Source organism: Desmodus rotundus, chromosome 7, assembly GCF_022682495.2.
Source record: "Desmodus rotundus isolate HL8 chromosome 7, HLdesRot8A.1, whole genome shotgun sequence".
Taxonomy (NCBI): Eukaryota; Metazoa; Chordata; class Mammalia; order Chiroptera; family Phyllostomidae; genus Desmodus; species Desmodus rotundus.
Genome location: NC_071393.1, coordinates 137,311,317 through 137,332,452, shown reverse-complemented (window position 1 = coordinate 137,332,452; position 21,136 = coordinate 137,311,317). Strand labels below are relative to the sequence as shown.

The 21,136-nt window shown below is 48.4% G+C and overlaps 1 long non-coding RNA gene across 1 annotated transcript; it reads right to left on the bottom strand.

The window, feature by feature from the left end:
- Positions 1-16,850: 16,850 nt before the first annotated feature.
- On the bottom strand, positions 16,851-19,909 carry LOC128781387 (uncharacterized). Its single transcript, XR_008427353.2, has 3 exons — positions 19,685-19,909; positions 18,562-18,623; positions 16,851-17,843 (listed from the first exon to the last, which is right to left on the bottom strand). It is a non-coding gene; the product is annotated as an uncharacterized lncRNA (long non-coding RNA).
- Positions 19,910-21,136: the final 1,227 nt, after the last annotated feature.

The window sequence follows — 21,136 nt, the reverse complement described above, 5'->3', positions numbered from 1 at the left end:
AAAAGTCATTGATATTCCACTGGAATCAACCAATTCTCCTGGGGACCCGCACTAAGGTGTCATTCCCCAAAACGGCCACGAGATGGCAGCAGAGATGCACATTTGGACCACGAGTACTTTGATCTTTGCGGAAGGGCTCCTTTGGTTTCTACCAGGAGTTGCAATGACAGGCACATTTTTCATTTTCTACCAACAACATAACTGAACAACAGTTTCACCGTTTTCTTCAACCTCCCTCTGCAATCTTTCAGGCAACTTCACCATTCCGTCTTCCCAAAATATTGTTATCTGTTGGAACAGGGAACTCTTCCAGGTGCCTTCTGCAGTCTTCCAGGGAATGGAAACCTTTCTCCATTAAGAGAAATTCAGAAAGACCGAACTAAACAGCCATGCAAAGTTGCGAGGCCTGCTGAGTACTGAGGACAAGTCACGACTGGGCAGCCAGGGTGGGAACACGTTGGCCTGGTCACCAAAGGGTAACAACACTCTCACCTTATCCAGAAGCTTCCCTGTCTTCTGCTGACAAACTGCTGGCTCTCCCTGGAGTGGTGCTTTCAGTTGGTTTAATCAGGAGCCATACCTGTTGAAAATAACCCACTGGTTTTCCGCAAGCATGTTCTAATAAAGTACTCCCTCCCGAACCAACCACATACATACTACCACATTCTTTGGACGAATATAGTCCTTTTCTTTTTTTTTTAATATCCTTTTTCTTTGTTTTAAGATCGTATTTATTTGTTTTTACAGGGAGGGGTAGGGAGGGAGAGAGAAACATCAATGTGTTATTGCCTCTTGAGCATCCCCTACTGCGGTCCTGGCCCGAATCAAACCTGACTGGGATGTGTCCTGACTGGGAATCGAACTCTAAACCTTTGGTTTGCACATGGGCACTCAATCCACTGAGCCACACCAGCCAAGGCTGAAGATCCACCTTTGGAGGGGCTGGTGGCGGTTGCCTTCATATGCCCATGATCTCTTCCCTTCCACATTATTGTAAAATATCAACAGTTCTTCCTCCTCCTCACAATTTGTCTTGGAAATGAAACATTTTCCTTGTGTTTGATTAGAGAATCTCATGTGGTAATGTGGTCAAGAAGGATTTAATCCCACCTCCACCCACCCTACTTAACTTCTGTGAAACCCAGACTTAAAACAGACTAATGTAACTGCTGATACAAGTGATTTTCCACGCATGATACATAAACTTTGAGTATGTCACCTGAATTCCATGTGCCATAACATGGTCTGTCCTCAGTTCACGTATGCGCTGGATGACTCTCCACTGCAAGTGGTCCACCTTCCCATGCAGCCACTGCACCCGAGAAACCTCCAGCATCAAACTTCCCAATCCACTTCAGACACATCCCATCAGTCACAGCATCTTCTCCATAAATCTTTTCTTGCCTTACTCTCATCCATGTACCTTTCTTGACATGACCAGCCTAAGTGGCCAAAAATGGTGCTTCTGTTCACCCGTGTTCACTGTGAAAAGGGACACACACACAATCACCAGTTGTGATGAGTTTCATCACACACTGATATAGTAGCTGTCACAATATAGTCTAATAAAACAGTTTTGAATGATGTTAAGAGCAAGTATGGGCGACCAGAGACAGGTGATGCAATGGGGTTGGGGGACTGGGGTTGCAGGCTGAACTGACTTGTGGCTGAACTGACTTTTTAGCCAAACAGACTTTTGGCCAAATGGACTTTTTCACTGAGCAGACTTTTTGGCTGAAGAGACCTTTTGGCGGACCCGATTTAAGGCAAGTTTCGACCAGCATCGCACCCTCAAAATCATATACAGTACATTTTTTACTCCCATAGCATTTATCCTAGTATACAGAGAGAATAGATGAATAGACAGTTTTGCTGTTCAGGACTTCCAAAATAGACTCCTACAGTAGCTCCAAAATGAACCACCATTTGACTTACATGATAACCTGACCCGAATGATGCTAAGGATGATATGACCAATTCTTGAGAAAAAAATCTTCACCCTTCAACACACAGGTTAGAAGCAGAAACTGGAGTCCTGGCTGGTGTGGCTCTGTGGATTGAGCACCAGCCTGCAAACCAAAGGGTCATTGGATCAATTCCATGTCAGGACACATGCCTGGGTTGAGGGCCAGGTCTCCAGCTGGGAGCTGAGAGAGGCAACCACACATTGAGGGTTTCTCTCCCTCCCTTCCCCTCTCTCTAAAAATAAATAAAATCTTTTTTTAAAAAGAAAGAAACTGGAAATGTACAAGGTTTGCACATGTAGGAAGAACCGAAAATGGAAAAGGAAGTCCAGGCAAAGTTGAGAAAACAAGAGTACATACACTGATAGCGCTGATATTTTACTTTGCTTTTTTTCCTGCACCTCTTGGTGCAGAATTCTGTATAAATTTTACTCCACGTTGTTTAAGGAAGCTGCAACAAAGCAAACACAAACAAATTTCGAGCACGCCTTCAACTTGTCAAAGACTGACGCTGCTACACTACCGAGCCAGTTCTGAGAAATGTCACATAAAACGTATCAATCGCTCCCTTTGCCCTTAACCTGAAAACCAGTCACAAGGTAACTGGACACACATGGAACTTAGATGTTTTAGAATACACTTGTAAATACCACTGCCACCCAAAGTCATTGAATTTCACTGGAATCAACCAGTTTTCCTGCTGACCTGCATTGAAGTGTCATTGCACAAAATGACCACGAGATGGCAGCAGAGACCCACAGTTGGAACAAACACTCGCCTATTGGCTTCTCACAAAGTTTCCTTCCCTTTTTACTCCGAAGATGAACCTAAAATAGTAAACGCACTCTAAGCAAAGTTGAGTTTTAAAAGCCCGTAAACGTGTCTAGAGGGGCATATACATAAAATGAAAGTTCTTGTATTTACTTTTTTTTTTTTTTTTACATATTGGTAGAGAACTTTTACTAAGTTTTACCTCCTCGTTGTTTAAGGATTCTGTATAACACAATGCAGATTACAAGTGATTTTCAAACATACCTGGAACTTGTGGAAACCCGACTGTATCATGCTACACAGCCAGATCCAAGAAATGTCACATAAAATATGCTTATTGCTCTCTCGGCCATTAACCTGCAACCAGTGACAAGGTAAATGGACAGCCCTGACATTTAGACATTTTCAAATTCACTTCTAAATACCACTGCCATCAAAACTCATTGATCTTCCACGGAGTCAACCACTTTTCCTGCTGACCTGTACTGAGGTGTCATTCCTTAAAAAAGCCACGAGATGGCAGAAAAGACCAACATTTGGAACACATACTATACTGGCTTCACCAAACATTTTGTTCACTTCTCACCATCAGATGCCATGACAGAGACAATTTTCATTTTCCCCTAAACAACGGGACTGAACAACAACCGGACAACATTGTCACCATTTTGTTCCACTGCCCTCTGCCACCTTTCATGCAATTTCACTGTTCCATCATCCCAGAACATTGTTCTCTTTCAGACCAGAGAACTATTCCAGGGAAGGAAAATTCCTCTCCAATAAGAGAAATTCACAAAGACCAAACTAAAGGGTCATGCAAAAGCACAAGCTCTGGTGAGGACTGCAGATGAATCGTGACTGCCCAGCCAGGCTGGAACTTTTCCCCTGGTCACCAAAGAGAAGCAGGTGCGCTCCTGCCTTATCCTGAAGCTCCCCTGTCTTTCCTGACAAATTCTGGACATTTTCCCTCAGGTGGCTTTCACTTAGTCTAACGGAGATCAGTCATTGTCGGGAGAAGCCCTCTGAGTTTCCGCAAGGAGCACCCACTGCAGGACATCACCTCCTTCAGATGAAGACCACCCTTTGGATGGGCTGCTGGTGGTTCCTGGACTTCCCTCAATATCTCATGTTCCACATTTTTCTCAAATATCAATGGTTCATCCCCTCACACTTTGTCTTGGAAATGGAATGTTTCCCTTCCATTTCCGTAGAGAACTGCATGTGGAAATTCAGTCAAGATGGGACCCCCACCACCCAGCTTGACATCTGTGGAACCCAAACGTCAAAGAGATTAACATAATCAAGCTGCTGCAAATGCTTTTTGACATTTGATTGGGATACTTTGAGTATATTGCCTGTCTCCCGCGTGCCACAACGTGGTCTGTCTTCTGTTAACGTCTGCCCTGGATGGCTCTCCACTGCTCCTGGTCTGCCTACCCATGGGCAACTGCGCATGAGAAATCTCCGGCATGAATCTTTGCAACCCACTTCTCACATGTTCCATAAGACTCAGCGTCTTCTCTGTACACCAAGCATGTTTTCTTGCCTTACACTTGCGCTTGTACCTTTCTGGAAATGACACAGACTGAGGAGCCAAAAATGTTAGGTTCAGGTGTCTTCAGTGAGAAGAGGGCCACACACACATTCAACAGTTGTCATGAGGTTTGTCATCCCAGGAGGATATGACAGTTGTCATGATACTGTCTAAAAAAGTTTCAAATGACATTAAAGGCAAGTATGCGGGGCTGGTGCCAGGTGACTTGCTGGGAGGGATGCAGAGGTGGTGCAGTTGTGGGGGACCAAAATGACTTTTTGGACAATCCCATTTAAAGCAAGTTTCAACCATCATCACAGCCTCGAAAGCCTATACAATATGTTTTCTGCTCTAATGGCACTTGAGCTGGCATTCACGGGGAATGGGTGAGGACAAAGTTCTGCTGCACAGACCTTCTCAAATAGACTCCTACAGAACCTCCAAAATGAACCACTATTTGAATTACAAAGTAACTTGACCTGAATGATGCTAAAGATGCTACGGACCAAAACCTGAGAAAGAAATTCTCACCCTTGAATGCACACATTAGAAACAGAGGCTTAAAATGCACAAGTTTTGCGCCCATACAAGGAATCTGAAATGGTAAACAAGGTCCAGGCAGAGTGGAGGAAACGAGCCTGTAGACATGTCCAGAAGGGCACATACATACATTGATGGCGCTTACTCTATTTTACTCTTTTTTTCTTGTACCTCTTAGTGCAAAATTATGAATGAACTTTCCCTCCACGTTGTTTAAGGAAGCTGCAACCGACAAAGCCGATGACAAACGATTTTGAAGCACACCTGCAAGTTGTAACAACTTGATTACACTATAAGGCCAGTTCCAACAATGTCACATAAATCACGTTTATCGTTCCTTGGCCATTACTCTGGAAACCAGTCTCGAGGTAACTGGAAAGTACTTACACTTAGATGTTTTGAGGTGCACTTCTAAATACCACGGCCATCAACACTCATTGATATTCCACTGGAATCAACCACTTTTCCTGACTCAACTAAGATGTCATTCCCCAGAATTCCCACGAGATGGCAGCAGAGATGCACTCTTGGAACACTGTACTAGTTGCTTGGCCAAAAGGTTCATTCAGTTTTTATGTAAAGACGCAAAGGAACAGACGTTTTTCGTTTTCACCAATAACGGTATTAAACAATGTATTCACCGTTTTGTTCCTACTTTCTGCAATATTGCAGGCCTCTTCATAATTCCATCTTCCCAAAAGGTTTTATCGTTTGGCCAAGCCAATATAAAGCCAGTTTCTACAAGCATCGCAGCATTGAAATTATATACAATGTTTCTTAGGTGTTCTCATTGCACTTCAGCCAGTATTCACTTTCCAAAAATGGGACTCTGGAAAGTCCTTATATTTGGTAGTTATGTAATATACTCGTAAACAACCTCAAAAGTAAAACACAATTTCAATTACAAAATAATTGAAAATGAATGGTGATAAAGATACTACATACCAAAACTTATGAAAGAAATCTTCACCCTTCAATGCAGATTATCAGAAATAAAAGCTGGAAATTTACTATTTTTGTACCCATATTAGGAATCTAAAAGAGTAAACTAAATCCAGAGAAAGTAGACAAAAACGGGCACATCGACATCTCTGCAAGTGTATATACATAAAAACGATAGTGAAACCGGAAAAGACACCGGTGTCCAGGCTGCTGGTCACTGCCAAACACAATCAGCAATGAATGAGATCGAATCTTTGTGGGCGCTTTATTCAGATGGCCAGTGATCCGAGAAGATGGTGGATTCATTCCCTAACACACCATCTTCCCTTCTCTTTCCAGGCCAGACTTTTCATAACAGGGAATAAACAAGGTGTGGTGAGGGCTTTGAAATTCAGGGAGGATTAGGTGAAAGAAGCTGCAACATCCCTGTCCTGGGCAGTTAGCTGTTCCCAGGGGCAGTGGTTGTCTGTCTCTCCCTGGAACACAAGGTCAGGATGCCTCCAATTTGTCCCCAGGGGGTAATCTTTAGCAGTGCCCCAGGAGGTCGGCTGTTTTCCCAGGAACCAAAACTGTAGTTTCTGAAACAAGCTTTAACATATACATTACTTGCTAGGTTTATAACTTTTTACCTTAAACTAAAATTTTACGACTCTTCAGTCCCCTATCATTCCCCAACTTTAGTATGAAACTATCTCATTTCTATGAGATCAGAACTTAGCATTGCACTGTCCAGTGGAGGTTTTAGGAAAACACCTAACTGCAGACCCACATAAGGACGCACACTGTATGCAACAACGAGCTATGATACTGAAGAAAATGACAAGGATAAAAACCATAAATGCCTCTCAAAGACCACATGTACTAGGCAGCCAGGAGGTTAGTTTAGACCGGTCAATGCCAAACAATCCCTCTCTGTTTGATATTGGACACCACATCATTTACTTGCTTTACCTTATGCTCTATGAGTTGTGAACTATCAGTTAGGTTAAAACAGCAGAGTCCTTTAAATTCTTCACATCCATGATTTTGCCTTAAAAGTAGGTAGTCTACAGCTGCACGATTTTCTAGTACTGCTTCTCTGATTTGTCCTAGTTCTTGACTAATGGCACTGATGGCTTGTGAGGTGGCATCCAAAGCTTTTCCCGTAGCGCAGGCTCTTCTCCTTATTTCTATATTCAAATAAATTACCATGGTTGGCATGACAAATATAGTTAAAGACACATATTCAGCAGGGCTAAAGAGGTGTAAGCCACTGATACAAGGGAGTAAGGGAGAGATCCCATCGAATCTGGGTCGAGTGGGGCTTTGGAGGCATGAACACCGTCAGTCTCCCCAGAAAGCATGGTCCCCCAGAGTGTTTGCCCGAACATAAGAATGGACAGTCATTCCACATGTCAGAAACCATCCTGTGGGCCGTTTTACATGAGCATGAGCATGAGATACATCGGTGGTGGTGGTGCGATTCATTTTCACATCTGCTGAGAGCACAAGACGGTTTTTAGTACAGTTGGCAAAAGTTACACATCCTCTAGCTGGGGCTACAATACCGACTTTCAATGAAAACATTTCCCTGTCCTTTATAGTCACCACTGGTGCCCAATTATAAATATCAGAGTAGGTCATTTTCTTTTCAATATGTTCAAATACAGTATAATTTCTAAGGCTCTCCAAAGGAGTACAGACACCTATAACACATGGAGTGAAAGCTTGTTCAACATAAGTTCCTCCTGCAAGACAAAAGTCAGAAATATTCAGAACTGTTTTTGCTAAATATACCCAAATATTTTCATCCCGTTTGAAGGGAATACGTTGTCCATAACAAGGAGCTAACAGGCAGTAATGAAGACAACATAAGTCATTGTTTCCGAAAGATGACTCGGGTTTTCTTGAGGCTTGGCGGTCCATTGTTCCTCTAGTGCTTTCTTTATCCAGGTGTGACGAATCCAAGGTTTTATTCCTGCCAACTTCACCACAGTTGGGGTGGTGATGAGTATGTCCCAAGGTCCAGTCCACTTCTCTTCCAGTCGATTCTCTGGAGATCCTGCCCTCCAGGTCTTGAGCAGCACCTTGCCTCCTGGCTCCAACAAATGCAGTGAACCTACAGGGGAGGAGTCTCCAGTGCAGGCAAAGTCATCAGTTACAGCTAAGATTTGACTTACATGTGGTGCGTATTTCTTCCTCTTCGTTTCTTAACCTATATGCATATCTCCCACCCCAATTGTAGCCTGAAATGGCCACCTGTACACAATTTCATAGGGACTCCACTGAATCCCACTTCGAAGAGCCACCCTTGTCCTGAGCAGGGCAATAGGCAAGGCTGGATCCCGATGCAGATGAGTTTCTTAACACAGCTTGGCTACATTTTTCTTCAGGGTGTGATTCATCTTCTCTACCTTCCCAGAAGCCTGAGTCTCCATACCATGTAGAGTCTCCACTTGATTCCTCAAATTAACCTTCTGTGTAATTTCTGAAATAAAAGCAGGTCTGTTATCACTCTGGATGCTGCCAGGGAGGCCAAAGTGAGGGATTATTTCCTTCAGTAAAGCTTTCACTGCCTCCAAAGATGTCTCCATTCTAGTAGGATAAGCTTCTATCCATCCTGAAAAAGGCGTCAACAAAGACTAACAAATATTTCCACTCTCAGACCCTTGGCATCTGAGTACAGTCTGTTTGGCAGACCTCACGTGGACACTGGCCTTGGCGTTGCTGTCCTTCTCTCCTTTGATGGGGATCTGTTTGGGGTTGTTCTTCCGGCACACAACACATCTAGCAATTACTTTTCTTATGGCTCTAGAAATTCCGGGACCTGTGAGCCACAGTTTGACATAGGTGGTTAAGGAGTCTCTTCTACAGTGTGTGGCCTCATGCAAATGCTTCATGACTGGCTCTACTAAATGATCAGGAACACAGTATAGCTCCTTTCTTCTTCTTTTTCCATCTGCTATCAGGACCTTCTTCATCAAAACCTTAGCCCTTAGCTTTCTCTAAGTCTGCATTCGAATATTCAAGGCCAAATTGTGACATGTCCAGAACAGGTACCAAGGGAATTCTGAACATTCCTTTAGCAACCTCTTTTGCTGCCCATTCAGCCAGATTGTTTCCTCTAGCCACTTCAGTGTCCTCTTTCTGATGCCGCGGGCAGTGCCTAACTGCCACCTGTAAAGGCACCTGAACAGCACCTAATAATTTTAAAATTTCTGCTGCATGCTTAATCTCCTTCCTATTGGAGGTTAATAGTCCTCTTTCCTTCCAGACTGAACCACGTGAATGCAAAATCAAGAAAGCATACCTTGAGTCGGTGTGTACATTTATCTCTTTTCCTGTGACAATTCCAGCTCCCTCATCGATGTGATCAGTACGGCTTTCTGAACAGGGGTTCCTGGTGGCAGGTCTTTGGCCTCCACTACTCCTTCAAGAGTCACAACTGCATACCCAGCCTTTCTGCTTCCTTTGTCCATACAACTGCTCCCACCTGTATAGAGTCCAGTCTGCTTCTTCTAAAGGATGGTCCTGTAAATCAATTCTGCTACAATACACTTCATCTGTTATTCAGCAGAGTCATGTATTAGCGCAGCCGAGTCGGGCTCGGGGAGAAGAGAGGCAGGATTTAATGTAGATTTTTGAGGGAGACGTTGGGATTGGTGAGAAGAATGGCTTGGTACCTGCCCGTTCTTCCAGCGGCAAGCCACATATTTCCCTTTTGCTCCAGCAGGCTCAACACTTGCTGGGACACATAACTGGTATAGGCTGTCCCAAGGGAAACTTCTCAGCTTCCTGCAAGAGCTCACAGGCGGCTGCCACTCTCAAGTGGGCTGGCCACCCCTGGACAGTGTGATCTAATTTCCCTGACAATTATGCGATGGGCCGCATATGTCACTAAGCTTTTGGGTGAGGAATCCTAGGACAAAGCCCTGTGTCTCACACACATATTATTGAAAAGGCTTCAGTAGGTTTGGAAGCCCCAGAGCCGGTGCAGAAGCCAGGTGCACCTTCAGACACTCAAAAGCCTGAGTGCACTCCTTTGTCCACTTTAAAGGGTTCTATTCCCGTCCCTTCAGAGCCTCACACAGTGGTTTGGCGATGAGCCCAAAGTTTGGAATTCAAATGTGGCGGTCGCTTGCCATCCCCAGGAATCTCCTGAACTGTTTCCTGGTGTTGGGAGGGGTCCTCTGTGGACTTTTGTTGCACCGCCTGCACCATAGTCAGCCTTTTCTGCTCAGGGACGCCTTCCCCCATTCTCACAAGGAGGCATCCCTTACAATGCTCTAAGAGAGTAAGGCCGTCCCCATTAGGGTCCTCGTTGGGCTCAGTTACAGGGATTGCCCTGGGAAGGCCCAGAGCCCCATCTGGATTTTCTTGGTGCAACTTCCGAGCCTCTTCATTTGCCTTATCTGACACCAGCCTCTGCTCATTGCTCATCCCCCTTATTGAAGCAAAGAATTCAATAAGGCTTGTACGTCTGTCCACTGGGGATGATGAGTGGCAAAAACTGATGCAACCAAATAAGTCATTTTAGCAGGATCATCTCTATGAGAAGGGTTTGAGGAAATTCCCTCCTGTTTTCCACAGTGGCCGCACCAGTCTGCATTCCCACCAACAATATACTAGGGTTCCCTTTTTTCCGCATCCTCTCCAACATGTGTTTGTTGATTTGTTTATGTTGGCCACTCTGACCAGTGTGAGGGGGTACCTCACTGTGGTTTTAATTTGCATCTCTCTGATGGCTAGTGATGCTGAGCATCTTCTCATATGTCTCTGGGCCCTCTGTATGTCTTCCTTGGAGAAGTGTCTGTTCAAGTCCTTTGCCCATTTTTTAATTGGCGGTGAGGGACAAATACCATATGATCTCACCTTTAACTGGAACATGATCAACAAAAGAAAAAAGAAAACAATATATAACCAGAGACATTGAAGTTAAGAGTAATCTAACAATAGCCAGAGGGGAGTGGGGAGGAGATAGTGGGGAGAGGGGTTTTCAGGAACTACTATAAAGGACACATGGACAAAATAAAGGGAGAGGGTGGAGGCGGGGGAGGGAGATGGGTTTGGCTGGGGTGGGGTAGAGAGGTGGGGAGAAAATGCAGACAACTCTAATTGAACAACAACAACAAAATTTTTTTTAAAGATTTTTTTTAAAAAGGGGGTTGAGCTTTTCCAGTTTAACAGATCCAATGTAGAAAACAGAGTGTGCGTCCAATAACATCCAGCAGGCTGGCCCTCTGGCCCTACTCCCACTGGAAGGTTCTGAAAAGGATATTGCCCTGCCCCGGTAGGGGCTTTTTCTCTACCAAATTTGGTTCCTTGACCGATTCAAGATGGTTCAGGTGCACTTTCCCCATCCACTCCCCTGGGGCTGTGGGGACACTGACCAGCTTGCAGCAGTCACAATATCTAGATCTTCCTCGTCCTTCTCCTCAGAGCTTCTGTCTTTCACATGCAAATTCCCCTTTCTCTGAGCCATTAACTTATTTTCTGTTGTTTTTTTTTTTTAATTCTGCATGCCTCTTTATAATGTAAACTCAAACAAACTTCTAGGTAAGGCATTTTGTCCCACTTACCGGATTTTATACTGTAACAACTCTAGTTACAGTATAATACAGCAACGTAAAGACCCATTCAGTGACCAGCGCTCTCCTGAGTCTAAATTATACAGGACACAAACAGAGCAGCACTACAATAAAGCCACATGCGCTCTAGGTATACGCTCATAAATCGACAAATTAGCCAGAACTGGCCCCAAAGGGCTGCTTCCCGGAACAGAGGCTTTTTCCCCCATTCTACCAGATGGAGCCCCAAACACAGGGTACCCAAACCAAACCAGATCGGACGTCATTTTTTCAGATCGAGCTCTGTAACCCCGAATGGTACCTTTACCAGATGACCTAAGCTGTGACCCCGGATTTTAACCTGAACCAGAAAGTGCAGTGATTCTGTTACAGAGCAAGGGCAGGGGGTGGTTCACGATAAATTATTACAGAAAGGATTCCCCCTTTCTGTCTCTGGAGGTTCCTTCCCCCACGCCCACCTGCTAGGTTCGAAATGCCCGCCGCCAGAGGAAAGACGTCTCTCAATGCCAGAGACTGGTGAAAAGGAAAGGAATTGTTTATTTAAAAGTTACACAGACTTAGAGTAATGGCTTAATGTCTTCAATAAGATACTAAAGTCCTCTAGAATGCCCACAGATGCACAGTCCTTCCCTCTCCCTGTGCCCAGTCCAGGGTACCGTGTCTCAGGAAAAGAAGTAGAAGTCCGTGATTCAGGCTCCCGGCACCATCAGCTGTGTGGCTGCTGCAATCTCCAGTTAATCCAAAGCCAGGCGGCACCTTCTCATGGCCCACCAGCAAGAGTCCTTTCTCCCCTTTTTCTTCCCGTCAAAGTCTCTCCTGCTGCCTAAGCCGCGTGGCAAAAAGAAACACTCCAAAACCTCGTGGTCCTCTCTACTCTCCTTCAGAACCGTGTGGTACTTCCATTTACTTCAGAACCGCATGGTCTACTCTTTACTTCGGAGCCGCGTGGTCTACTCCTTCCTTCAGAGCCGCATGGTCGCCTCCTTTCTCCCCCAAAACCTTGTGGTCCTCCCCCTTCTATGGCTGCCGCGCCTAGGTTTAAATCCCAGTGCCCATCTTCCTTTGCAGCCCCATTTCTGACTCCTCCTACAGTCAGTTACACCTGCCAACATCCCTGTATTCTTCCAGCTTTACTGGGCTGCCATAGTAAGTCTGGGCAGGTGTGGCCCCATGGCATGGAGCCAATCATCTCCAAGCTCTCCCACAGGCCCTGTAACCAGGGGGAGTTGCTTCTCAGACCCAGCTTGGGTGGAAGTCACTCCCATCTCCCTGGCTCAAAGCAGGGCCACAGCTATTTAACATATCTATGAAACCAGTTAAAGGTTATAGATATGTTAAATGACTGCCAGGGGTTAGCTACAAAGCTGTTGCTACCCAAAACAGCTCTGAATGGCCCTGTTCCATGTGTCCCATCCCCCCTGGCTCAGGCTTGTGGGGGTGAGGACATCCTACATACATTTTTCTAATATTTCCTGGACACCCCGAGTCCTGGACCCCATTACAAATCCCTTCCTGGGGCCCTCCTCTTGGCTGCACCCTGCTTCAATTCCATCAAATGTGAAAAACGATGAGAAATGCCAGGAGTGAGGGGGAGAATCCCCAAGTGAAATCACTTGGCAGCTGCTTGGGATTCTCCAAACCAAAACCTCAGGGCCTCTCAGCCCAGGCAGCCAATGGGACTCCCCACCAAATACCCACACTTCCCGGAGAGTCCCAAAGTGGGTCCCGGCGGAGTCGCCAAAATATGAAACCAGAGAAGACACTGGCATCCGGGCTGCCCGCCACTACCAAGCCCAATCAGCAGCAACAGGGACTGAATCTTTATGGCGCTTTATGCACATGGCCGGCGATATGAGAACATGGCGGGTTCGTACCCTGACAGACCATCTAAATTCCATTTTAAAATGGCCCTTTTTATAAGGAGAGCAAAGCGTAGGTAGAGGTTTGGAATTCAAGGAAAAGTTCATTGGATTACAAACAAACAAGTTCAGCGTTCTCACCCTGGGCGGTGGGCTTTAGCTGTGTCCTAGTGGTGGGCATCTCACCTGGAGCACAATGGCTCAGACACCACCTGGAACTGGGTGTGGGCCTCCTGAGGCGCACAGGTGGAGCTGCTCCTGGTCTCCTGGAGTCGGGGTGGGTCCCACTACCAGTTCCTGGAACAAAGCTTTTGCAGGCGTTGATTATTAAGCTTATTAGCTATTACCTAAACTGAAATCTTCCAACTCTTAAGTCCCCTATCAAACAGCACGTGAACTGTGTGTAAACAACATGTGAACAAAGCGTGGATGGCACGTGATCAATGGAAACAACACATGGATGGCACGTGATCGGTGTGTGATTGGCACGTGATCCATGCATGGATGGCATGTGAACACGGCAAGAATGTGGCTTGAAGTGGGGGGGGTGAGTGTGGCGTGAACATGGTGCTCCGTCCCCTCTCACCGTTCCCCTGGGGGGTTCTCTCGCTCCATGTGGAGGTCCGTACAGGGACTTATTCCCAGGCATAGATGTCTGCCGGGGTCCAGCCTCGGCGGGTCTCAGGGTCCCCGAAGGATGGACGGCACAGGCGACAAACGAGGGATCAGACACCAAGTTTGATGCCGGAGAACGGCCAGCCCTTGTGAGTCTGACCGAACTCTAAGAGTTTAATCAAGCTTTATTTTTATGGGGATTTGTTATATGACATCAAAGGAACAGGTGCATGGCATGATTTCTCAAGCAGGAAAAGTTTATACAGAAATACCAAGGAAATGTACAGGAAGTTCTACAGATTTGTTCATACTAAACAAAAGTTATTTTGACCAGGAGGGCCATCAATCAGACAAGCACAAGTAACTACATGTTCAAAGTTTCAAATGGCTATTGATCATTTGATGTCTAACAAAGTGTTCAGAATTTGGCATAGGTCAAAAAGATATGCTAGACTAGCCAGCAGTTATATGTGAACTATTAAAGGGCCTATGTGGTTAGGCTCTCTAACTCAGCCGTCTATCTTCCCGTCTAGGTTCTTTCTTTATGTGCTTTGCAGGGGATGATCTTTGTATTTGTTACCTCATGCTTAAATCATAATAGTTCACGTATTTTCCTTGCTCTTTTACCCATCTAGTTCTGTCAATTATTATTCCTGTCCAAGGTATATGGGGGGTTGTACTAAGGGGAACATCTAGTAAAACTTTTCTCTATTTTCCAGGCAGATGGCCTGCCCATTGTCTAATATTAATCTTCCAATAGGTAGGGGAAGTAGGCTGCAGAGGGGTTATAAGGGACTTTTGTTCTATGGCCAAGAAATCAATTTGTGCAATTGTGTTGGAATTCTGCAGATCAGTGGACCTGAAATACAAGTGCTCAAAAATCCCACCACCTAGTAATAGCAAAGACAGACTTGCAAGAAGAGATAGACAGGAAGTCCAGCCACAGCTGCCTCTGCTGTGCAGACGCATCTCATCCGTCCCAACTGTGTCAAGGGTCGGCTGTTGGTGGGCTCCCAACAGATGCCCACATGCCATTGCTGGGGCATTTAAATTTTTTCCTGTTTGCTGCTTTTCTAAATAAATCAGCTTGATTTTTGTAAATTGGCCTTGAACCCAGTGGCTTGGGTAAAATCACGCGTTAGTCTGGCAGTTTGTGGATGTTTCTGGATCTTCCCTACAGATGCCCCTGTCATCTGTCCCTCTCTGACCCTCCCTCCCACTTTAAGTTTCCGCCCGTGTGGCTTGCTGGCCGATTGCTCCTGTGTGTCCCTTGGAGGTGCAGTGTCGGTGGGCGCCCTGGTTCCACTCCCTGGCACTGCCCATCTGGCACCCGGCACCTCTGGCCAAACCGGGAGATGTTTTGGAGGCAGCTGTGTATTCGGCGCCGTTTTCCCTTTCTAATGGGGCGTCTCACTTCCTTCTGCGCCTCCTGAGGTGATGCCCAGCTGCCCGGCAGCACCGTGCCCAGCAGGGGCTCCCTGGGCCGCTTCAGACCGTTCTCCTCCTAGCCCTGTGTCCGGAACCCCGCGTGGCCCGGGCACGGCTACTCCCCAAGGTCAGCGTGCAGCCGCCCACCTTGCCCCTCAGCCTCTGCTCGGGGTGGCCCAGCGCCACCTCCTGGAACTGAAGCAGGGTGTAGCCAAGAGGAGGGCCATAAGAAGGGATTTGTAATGGGGTCCCGAACTCAAGGTGTTCAGGAAATATTAGAAAAAAATATATAGGATGTCCTCACACCCACAAGCCTGAGCACGGGGAAGGGACATATGGAACAGAGCCATTCAGAGCTGTTTTGGGTAGCAAGAGCTTTGCAGCTAACCCCTGGCACGGTCATTTAACATATCTATAACCTTTAACTGGTTTCATGGATATGTTAAATAGCTGTGGGCACACTTTGAGCCAGGGGGATGGGAGCAAATTCCACCTAAAATGTAACTGGGAAGCAACTCCCCCTGGTTACAGAGCCTGCGTGAGAGCGTGGAGATGATTGGCTCCATGCCATGCAGGGGGCCACACCTGCCCGGACTTACTATGACAGCCCAGTAAAGCTGGAAGAATACAGGGATGCTGGCAGGTGTAACTGGTTGTAGGAGGAGTCGGAAATGGGGCTGCAAAGGAAGATGGGCGCTGAGATTTAAACCTAGGTGCGGCAGCCATAGAGAGAGAGGACCACGTGGTTCTGAAGGAGAAGAGGGACGACCACGAGGCTTTGGGGAAGAAGGGAGAGAAACATGCAGCTTTGGCGGAGTGAATAGGAGAGGACCATGGGGTTTTGGAGTGCTTCTTTTTGCCACGCGGCTTAGGCAGCTGAAGAGACTTTGCCGGGAAGACAAGGGGAGAAAGGACTCTTGCTGGTGGGCTGTGGCATGGGCTGCCACATGGCTTTGGATTAACTGGAGATTGCAGCAGCCACACAACTGATGGTGCCGGGAGTCTGAATCACGGACTTCTAATTCTTTTCCTGAGATGCGGTACCCCAGACTGGGCAGAGGGAGAGGGAAGGACTGTGCATCTGTGGGTATTCTAGAGGACTTTAGTATCTTAATGAAGACATTCAGTCATTACTCTAAGTCTGTGTGATTTTTAAATAAATAATTTCTTTCCTTTCAACAGTCTCTGGCATTGAGAGACGTCTTTCCTCTGGCGGCGGGCATTTCGAACCTAGTAGGTATGTGTGTGCGTGGGGGAACCTCCAGAGACAGAAAGGGGGAATCCTTTCTGTAAAACTTTATCATGAACCACCCCCCGCGTGTTCTATAACAGAACGGCCCGTGTGCTCGACTCAGACCCTGGGAGGTGTTCGGGAGAGGGAACCCCCCCCCCGCCAAGGTGTAATGAGGTCACGGACCCCCCAAGCGCGCTCCACAAACAGATGTCCCCTGCAGGAGCCCCTGTCTCCGCATCAGGAAAAGGACACTTCTGTTTGGTAAATTATTACAAAATCAGCCTTCCAGCTGAAAAGGGCCACAAAACAATACCCCTGGGTGGGGGGAAATGCTGCCAGATGGTTTCTTATTAGAAAACCATGATGTTAAAAACAAAATAGAATTCTGTAATAACTCGACAGAGAGCAGAAGGGCCCCTCCCCTGGTCCTGCAGAGCAATCTCTGTAAAAAGCTTTCTGTAATTTCAGACTTTTATTTGCTATACATCTCAGTCACTTTGGAAGCTCAGCTCGGCTCTGGTTTGGGGATTTCATGAGTGTGTTTAATGCCCACGTCTGAGTGTTTCGACCCATTAACTGCACCAAGTCGAGGTGCCTCCGATGCCTGTGGATGCCGCTCAGCTCCTGGCCAACCCTGCACCCCAGGCCTACCACCAACTCCTCGCTGGGGATCTCGCAGTGCGGGGAGTGGACCCTGCCAGACCTCCCTTCTGACACACTCCCCCTCTCCGGGTCTCTGAGTCAACCCACCCCCAGCTCCTGTTCACAGGTTCCTGACTAGGAGCACCCTGTTCTCCACGCTGCCTTCGCCATTGGACGAAGTTCAGGGTGACCCACGGTGGGGACTGTGTGCCAGACTCTTGGGCTCTGGGGGGCAGTTATGTGCCCACAGGAAGCCTCTGCTGGTCGGGCCGAGCCCCCACTCCAGCTGCCCGTCCTCCAAGGGGCCCACGTGCAGGGCCAGAGGGGGCCTCATTCGAACAGCACGTCGCCAACATGCAGATGATTCCCCGAGGGGAATGTGCACCCCAACAGTGTTCCCTGCAGGGGAAGGGGGTCAGTGACCCGGCTCACACGGCCTCCCATGCCTCCAAGGCCGCTTGCTGAAGGCTGGTCCATGGGAGTCCGTGGCCCGAGCTCAGGCCGCCACACACAGGAGACACCGTCTCCCCAGAGCCACCTCCATGGACACACATCCGGTGCCTGTCCTGACCAGGTGGGAGTCTGCCGGATCCGACCTGACCCTCAGCGAGCCCCAGTCACCCATCCGAAGACAGTGGCTCCCCCTTAATGTCACATCTGCATGGGATTCCATCCAGAAAACATCACAAGTGGAAAATAACTCTAAAACAAATGCTCCTCAGCAGTTCCACAGCCAGCCAGCCAACCCTGGGGATGACAACAAGGGTATTGTTAGTTATTGTTTATTATTATTACCATTATCACTATTACTGCAATAGGACAAACCCAGGGCCCCAAAGCTCAGGCAACCCGGCCTCCTTCAGCCCGGGGGAGAGACCTGCTGTGTGTGCACCCCGTTCTGCAAGGGGGTGTGGGGAGGTGTCCTGGACAGGACGGGCCCCAGCAGACCCCATCTCAGCATGCTCTCTCCAATGCCGTCCTCCCGCCCTCCCCACGTGGTGGCAAATCACTGCTTAAAAAAAAGAAAATCCCAATCCCGGATGTTTTGGGGGAGCAGCGGGGTAAACGGTGAGCCTAGCCCTGAGCACAGGTGCAGGTCCCTCACAGACGCTGTACTGGTACAAACCAGAATGCTGTCTGCTCAAGTTCACTACCGTTTCTCCTACTCGCAAACCCAACCACAAAAGGACTATTTCATCATCTTCACCCTTCTTGCTCCCAGAGACTGGTCCCCTGGGGTTTAACAGACAGAAGTTGTTAGAGCCATCGAAGCAGAAAGACAACCACTAGGGAGAAAACCAGGGTTGGGGGGGTCCTACGGGAATATGTTCCAAATGGATGCAGGTCTCCTTGGCGTCCAGACGCTGGGTCTGCATCAGGGCCTTAGCTGCACCCTGGGCATGGGGAGGGGAGGGCGCTGCCCAAGATGGGGGATGGGGGGCACCTCAGTGTCACTACAAGTTACCAGGGTGGGAGAGGGCCTCCGTGGTGCCAAAGGGCAGGCACTGCCTTCCCCGGGGACTCTGCCTGGAGGGAGGGAAGAGACGGAGATAATTAGGGTTTTTTCATGGAAATCAGCATTTATCCGAAATCAAAGACCGAGGATTCTGCACCATCTAAATGGGCTTCGGCCAGAGAACTAAAACATAAAAGACCATCGGTCCCCACAGCCCCCTGCAAAAGCAATTAAATTGTTCACCAAAGGGCTGTGAGCCGTCAACGCCACCTGCTTCCTGGGTTCAGCAGGGTGGTACAGATGCCTGAAACTGGGCAAAGACGTGGAGTTCTGGGGCCTCCCCACAGGCCACGGAAAAGAAGCTGAGCCCTGGTGTGCCTCCTCGGTGCCGGACCTCCCAGGGGATCACAAACCAGGTGGGAGTGGCGTTTCATCCCAGCTCTGCCACAGTTTGGGCAGCTGTAGCGTGGAGCCAGGGAGTGAATGCCCTGAGCTTTTCACTCTGGGGTGGAAGACTTTAAGGAAAATGCTGTGGGGGTGGGTTGAAGTCGGAGATAAAACGGGCTTGTGTTTTAAAAAATCCTCAGCACTATCCAGTGAGGAGAAAGAGGCAGACCAGCCACAAGGAGCACCCCCGTCCCTGTGTTTATACCCGTCCTGGGGAGCAGCAGGGTCCCTGAGAAGGGGAAGAGCTAGCATGCCAGGGCTGCAGTTCCTGAGCCTGAAGACTGGCTCCTGCGGTGATAAGCCCTCACCACGAGTCTACCGGAACCTCAGACCCAGTGTCCAGGGCCCATGGTCCACCTCAGGCCGTCCGCTGAAGGAAAGGCTGTGGCAGGAGAGGCCTGGAGACAGTGAGAACTCACAGGGGCCTGGAGGGGACCTGTCCCACCTTCTCCCACAGGCTGGGAGTTTCCACATCGTTTCCGAGTAAAAGCTCAGAAGTATGACCTGTGTCCATTCTCCTTGTCAATTCTGATCATCCAGAGAAAAGGGAGCCCTCCTTGCTGTAACCCCACAAGGGACCCCACAACCAGCTGCATCACTGGTCTAGGAAGCCCCCCACGGGAGCCTTCCTCTGAGAAGGACTAATTGCTGACCTCCCCTTCTTCCTCTGGCCCCACGTGCGTACCTGGTGTGTCTGAGAGCCCTGGCCACACGGGTCGTGTACTCGAGCCAGGGACTGACTTTTCCCATTGCGATGCCCCTTGCGGACTTCCTGGCAGGGTGTGGGGGGCTGCACTGCTGGCGACCTGGGCCCGGGGCTGCCCTGGTTGGGACTCAGTTTCCTCCTCTGCGCAACGAAGGGGCGGGGCCTGCAACTTCGGGAACCCCGCCCAAATGGGAGCGCCTTCAGGACGCCCAGGCTCTCTGTGGTCCCTGCCCCCTGGGGAGGAGGTGGGGCGGACAGGGGTGTGAGCCTGTGAAGTGGACTGTAAAAAAAAATATTGAAGTATAACATACAGAAAAGTACACAAGTTCTAAGTGTACGGATGCATAAAAAGTGACCGCAGTCATGTAGCCAACAATCAGGTCAAAAAATAGGAATTCATGAAAAAAATACTAACTCAGGGTAAAAATAAGTCAGAGTAATGGGTAACTTTGGGAGTTATCATCCGGGATGCGACACATCTGCTGGGGTGTTCAAATGTTCTACATCTTGATCTGAATGATAGTTATCATGATGGTTTACATATTTAAATATCATCTTGTACTTTTAAGATCTGTGCGTTTTCTCTACTTATTATAATTCAGTAAAAAATAAAATTTATTAAAGGGGAAAAAAAAAAGGAAACAGCTCCACCTGCTCCCTGAGTAGGTGAGAGGGGCCAGAACAGCGGGGGACCGTCATCATTCCCAGAGAGAAGTCAAGGGCCAAGAAGTCAAGGTGGCGGCAGCAGGGATTCTGGGGGGGCTCTTCCCTCCTCCTCACAAGTGTGTGGTGCCCATGCCCATGCCTCCCCCGCCTCAGGCCCCGGGGACCCCGAGCTCGAGGGCCAGTGAGGAGGGGGCTGCGGAGCTGAGGGCTGGCCATGGTGTGACTGCCGCATTTGCCAACCTGACCCCATGGCCCTCGTCTGCTCCCCTGGGGTCTTTGGTTTAGATGAGCCCATCTGGTTGGAAGCACAACTGCCCACTGTCCCCAGCCTCACATGGAGGAGCTGCTCGTGCGGCTGCTGGGGTCCAGAAAATTCACTCCTCCCCCAAATCAACACAGCCAAGTCCATGTGAGCAGGCTGCTCCTGCCAGGGGCGGGGGCTGCTGCAGGACCCAGCAGCCAGGGGATAGGTTCTTCTTCTCCAGGAAGCCAGAGAACAGAAGGAGCTAAACAGACAGCCTGGCTCCCACAAGAGCAAAGTCACAGCAGGGGCCACACCAGCTGGCGTTGTCCCCGCCCTGGCCCTCAGGCCTGCTGGCAGCCCTGCCCCATGAGGCTCAGCCACCAGGCCCACTCAGCAGCTGGATTCTGGCCCAAGAGGGTCTCCATCTCCCCCCACCCCAGGGTACCTTTCCTCTTGACTGTGTCCCTTGGGTCTCTCCCTGGAACACAAAGGTGTAGATGCCTCCAACTTCTCCCCAGGGG